At 36.2% G+C, this 5,622-nt stretch overlaps 1 non-coding gene across 1 annotated transcript; it reads left to right on the top strand.

Annotated features, from left to right (window-relative positions):
- The first annotated feature begins 2,435 nt into the window (after positions 1 to 2,435).
- Positions 2,436 to 2,507, top strand: Trnad-guc. The gene has a single exon. It is a non-coding gene; the product is annotated as a tRNA-Asp (tRNA).
- Positions 2,508 to 5,622: the final 3,115 nt, after the last annotated feature.

Consider the following 5,622-nt stretch of genomic DNA (forward strand, 5'->3'; position numbering starts at 1 on the left):
CACTAGATAACACTAAGCAGGAAAGAGAATGCCAAGAATGGAGGACAAGGTCAATACAATCATACATCTAGGCCTGTGTGTGTCTGTGTGTGGGGGATATGTATATGGAGAAACATGGCAAAAAAAAACCTTGGAAGAAGTTTAGAATACTTTCAAGAGAACAAACTTAAGAATCAATGAAGTTCAAAAAGGAGCTGAAATTAAAAACAGAACAGAAAATATCTGTTCAATAAAATTATCCCAGAAAAGTTTGGGATTTAAGAAAAAGACATGGCTATCCACCCAATAGAAACGTTTGGGACTTCTCTGCAGGCTTACATTTAAGAAACTTCAATTAATTAAACATTTTGTAAGGGGGTTCAAGTGCTTCAATCCCCCTTCTACCGTGCAAAGGTAGGGGAGAAAAAATGGTAAATAGGACAAGGGGATGTGGATCTATTTAGAAGTTGTTCTTTGAAGCAATTCCAATCTCTTTTTCTCAGGATACCAGCAGTCCAGGATACCAAACATGAATCAGCAGTGGTCACACAATCCAGCAGAAGCAGCCAGGCAAGAGACTCATGAAGCACTGTAAAGCTAGCTGTGCAAGTACACCTTTACTGGCTGTTGAGTTCTATTTGTACTCTCTCCAAACATCACATGAGCTCCCATGGGTCTTGCTTCAGCCAAACAGCACGTGAGTCTGCATCAAGTGACACAAGTAGAAATGTTCCACTTGATAGCCCCCCCCTTTTGTTTAAAATATGCTCTTTCCCCTAACACCAGAACCATCCATCTCATCTTATATCATTGGGATGACAGTCTTCTAATAATTGTTTTCTGCTGAATAGTGGTGATGTATTCCTGTCTGGATCCCAAGAAAAATAATATGGTTAATCAAGAAGAAGAAGAAGAAGAAGAAGAAGAAGAAGAAGAAGAAGAAGAAGAAGAAGAAGAAGAAGAAGAAGACAGAAGACAGAAGAAGAAGAAGAAGAAGAAGAAGAAGAAGAAGAAGAAGAAGAAGAAGAAGAAGAAGAAGAAGAAGAAGAAGAAAGAAGAAAGAGAGAGAGAGAGAGAGAGAGAACAAGGAAAGAAAGAAAAAGAAAAAAGAAAAGAAAAACTAGCTGTAGCATTTGTTGTCCAGTCTCTGTTTTTATCCAGTCTATGTGCTGTCTGTCAAGTCTGTGTGTGTCCAGTCTCTGTGTGATTGTTCATTTGAGCTACCTCTTTTGAGGCTAATTTGCATGCATATCTTAGAAAACTGACTGCGTCACCTGGGTTATTTGCTTTGTGAAGACATTCATGTCTTAGCTGATCAGAGTTTCTCCTTGGTCAGATCCAATCTTTATAACCTTTGTTGGTAATAATATTTTCTCATTCCATGTAGATGCATTAGCATAAGCATGCCCCCATTTTAAAACAGTTGCAGGTTTCAATTCTAATATCAACACATCCTTATGGTATATTGGTTGACCTAATTCCTCAGTTTATTCAATAACCTAGCGCTTCTCAGCTACTGTTGTTCCTTTTTTTTTTTTTACCAACATTAAGAATACTTAGAGTTAACAAGGCATTATTTAATCTGTCTCTCGGGGGTGAGGTTACTCTCCCTTTCTGTTTAATAAGCATCTCTTTTAAGGTATGATTGGCTCTTTCTATAACTGCTTGTCCTGTGGGAATGTGTGGTAGGTATACCAGTAACATGTTTTATATTGTAATATGTGAATAATTGTTGCATCTTATTGAATACATATGTGGGAGCATTATCAGTTTAATTTGTGCAGGTATCCCCATATTTGTCATTATTTCCAATAAGTATGTAATTATCCAATCAGACTTTTCATAACTTAAAGGAGTTGACCATTGAAACCCTGAGTACATGTCAACGCTATGGAAATGGTCAGTGAAATGGGAAAGAGACATCTGCCAGATGTCATTTCTTTTGGCACCCATAGGCCTACTGCTAGCAGATAACAGAGTTCGGTTATATAGAGAACATATAGGACATTTTTTAAAAATTATTTATTTGGCTTGGTTCCAAGTGATGGCAATATTTTTTCTTTAAACCTCTCCCATTAATATGATGTTTCTCATGAGAATTTGATGTTTCTAATACATTTCCTATTAGTACTTGGTCAGGTTCATCATTTCCTTGAGCAAATCTATATGAGACTGAATATGGGTAACATATAATGGATGGTTTCTACTTCTGATGCCCTGTTACAATTGAATAAATAATAAGGTTATTTCTGAGTTGTTATCAAGTACAGTTTCAGCAGTCTCTATATGCAAAACAACTCTTTGTGCATATAAAGAATCAGTGATTATGTTAAGAGATTCAGGATGATCAATAATACTATAAAGATGGCATATGATTCTGACTTTTGAACTGAGGTTTATGGACGTTTAAGCAACTTGGTTATTTTGTCTGATTTATAACCTGCCATCCACCTGTTTCCTCATTAGTATAGTGGTGAGTATCCCCGCCTGTCACACGGGAGACTGGGGTTCGATTCCCCAACGGGGAGAAAATGGCTAAACTTTTAACTTCCTTGTACAACAAACCGAAACAAAAATCAATCTAGGTTTAAATGAAAAACAAACAAACAAACAAACAAAAAAAGCACACACATAAAAAACAACCAAACAAATAACCTGCCATCCTCGTCTTATTTGCATCAGTATAAAATGTTGGTGCCTCTGGAATTGGTGTTCTCTTTACAATACATGGAAGAACTTAATTAGTTGTGTTTATGAACTGTATATGTTTACTTTTCTGGTAGTTATTATTAATTTTGTTCAATTAATTACAAGAAGCTCTTTGCCAATTTTCATTGATCACCCATAATAATATAATCTCTGCATTTGTAAGAGGTACTACAATTTGGGTCAAATCTGTTCCTGAAATTGGCATAATCTTATTCTACATTTTATAATTAATTCAGAAATCTTTTCTAGGTCTTTAATTTTTTACTTGGTTTATAAGCAAAGAAAACACATTTCATAATACTATTTTCCATTTGCATAATGAGCCCAGTAGGAGAATGAGTTGAAGGTAAAAATGACCAGAATACAATCAAGTTTAGGATCAATTCTATCCACATATGCCTCTTGCAGTCTTTGTTCTACAGGAGCTAACTCTTTCTCTGCTTCAATTGTTAGACACCTTAGATGTTTATATTGGAATCTCCTTGTAATGTTTGAAACAAATTACTAATTCATATTACTTAATTCAATTGTAGACTTCAGCCAGTCAATATCTCCCATTATTTTTTGAAAAATCGTTAAGAGTTTACAATTAGTCCCTACAGATCTGTAACTTTTTGTTGATTAATTTTATAACCAAAATAACTAAGTGAATTTCTGCTTTATATTTCTCCTGAAGCAGTCTGCAACCCCAAGTATGGCAGAATTCTTTTGTGTTACCTTAAACATATTTTCTAAAACATCTTTGTCAGAATCATCTAACAAAATGCCATCTATCTAATGATAAATGATAGAATGAGGGAATAGTTTATAAATTATTTCTAATGTTTGTTCCACAATCCCTGTGGAAATTCATTCCATGGTATCTCTTTAATGAAAAACTATTATTTAAAGTAGGTACTGAGAACTCAAACCATTTCCTATTCTGATCATGTAAGGATATTTTGAAAAAGTAATCTTTTAAGTCATTTATAATAATAGGTCATAATCTCAGTAACAAAGATGGTAAAAGAAGTCTAGGCTATAAAGAACCCATTTTTTTCAATTACTTTATTAACTGCTCTTAAATATGTTATCATCCTCAATTTTCTGGATTTCTTTTTACAATAAACCTGGGGATTCTATGGTCTGGTAGACTTTTCTATATGTTGACACTGTAGCTGTTCAAATGCCTGCAAATTTCTTTTGTTATGAGCCACTGCTCTTGCCATACAGGTCAGTTTGATAAGCATTTTAGGGGCAAGGCTGTTGGTATGTTAGCAATGGTCCCTTTCATAAATTTGGAAATCCAATCCCTGTGACATCCTGCTTTTTTGACCATGGCCACAGCTTGCAATTGTTCTCTATCACCAGTGTCAATACCTTCCCCAGGAACATCAGCCATATCACCTCTAATTTCCTCATTTGCTTTCCCTGGAATTGGAGGAATATTACAACCCCGTTGTTGTACAAGATCTCTTCCCCATAAATTTATGTATATGTCAGCCATATAAGGTTTCAACTTCCGTCTTTGCCCTTTTGGTCTCACACAGCTAATCCATCTGACAGATTGCCTTACTCCTGATAACTTGCCAATTCCTATAAATTGTGTAAATATTCTGAAGTGGACAATCTGGATTCCAAAACTTTTGGAAAGGTATACTAACATCAGCTCCTTCATCTATCAAACCTTCTATATCAACACCATTCATTTGCACCATTAACTTGAGTCTCTGATCATTAACAATTGTTTGCCAGAACACACATTTTCCAGTACTCCCCAAAGCTCTTGCCCTTTCTACTAGAGTGGTCTTCCCTCTTAATGTAAGAAAACAATAACAGTTAAACAATTCTATCCCCTGCACCAATTTGCATCTCCTTTCTTACATATGCCATGGTTCTAATTTCTTCCTTGCTATCCCCATCAGGATGCACAATAAGTCCTTGAGAAGTTAACCCACTTCTTCCCCATATTGTTCCCACTGTTCCTCAGGGTAAAGGACCATACACACCAGTGGTTAACTAGTAATATTCAACTTTTGGGAATAGGGTTAGAGACATATCTCTGGCCAGATCCAAATCTACATTCCATTCTGTAGCATGTGTAAGGTCAGAAATACTTGATTTTGATTTTCTTGCCTGTTTGGTACTTGCTGTCTGACCACGGAAGACAACTGGTATTGTTTATTGTGAGGCCTCAAGCTGACAGATTCCTCTGTTCATTTTCTGAGGGCAAGAGGTTACCTCGAATGTCTCTCTTAGATCAGCAATCCTTTGACCAACGGTTGCCTTTTCCACAGCAGCTACAATACCTGGAAAAGCTCTGTGGTTCATAGCATTCGGAACCTGCTCATTCTCTTCTATGAACAACATATTCTCTAGAGTCAATGTACCTGCTATTTTCAGTTCTGAATCTTCTAGCCTTACAATCTGTTTAGAAATGGCCAAAATCACCACAATTAAAACATCAGACATTTTGATTTCTAGGATTTCTATCTATGGCTTGTCCTATGATATTAGCAAGATGCTCCTGAAAACCATTAGCAGTTATCTCTCATCCATTTGTCTACTGGGGATCCTCATGCTTTCAATGGTCTAATTGCTCTCTTACATTCAGTATTTGCATTTTCAAAGGCCAATATTTCTATCAGTGACTGTTTTCAGAGTCTGATATGGCTCTATTACAGCTAAACCCAATCTCCATAAGAAATCAGTGAAGGCTTCTGTACGTCCATGTATTAACTTCATAAATAAGGTAGACTTCACACACACACACCCACGCTCCTCAATTATATTCTAAAGCCACAATGCAACACTGTTCAATTATGCCATCATCAGATCAGATTTATTCCTGTAAATCAGCATAAAGCCCTTCACCAAGGAGTTTCTCTTTAGTCTTTATTCCCCCTTGCTCTCTCTCTCTCTCTCTCTCTCTCTCTCTCTCTCTCTCTCTCTCTC

The sequence above is a fragment of the Mus caroli genome, chromosome X (genome assembly GCF_900094665.2).
Source record: "Mus caroli chromosome X, CAROLI_EIJ_v1.1, whole genome shotgun sequence".
NCBI lineage: Eukaryota > Metazoa > Chordata > Mammalia > Rodentia > Muridae > Mus > Mus caroli.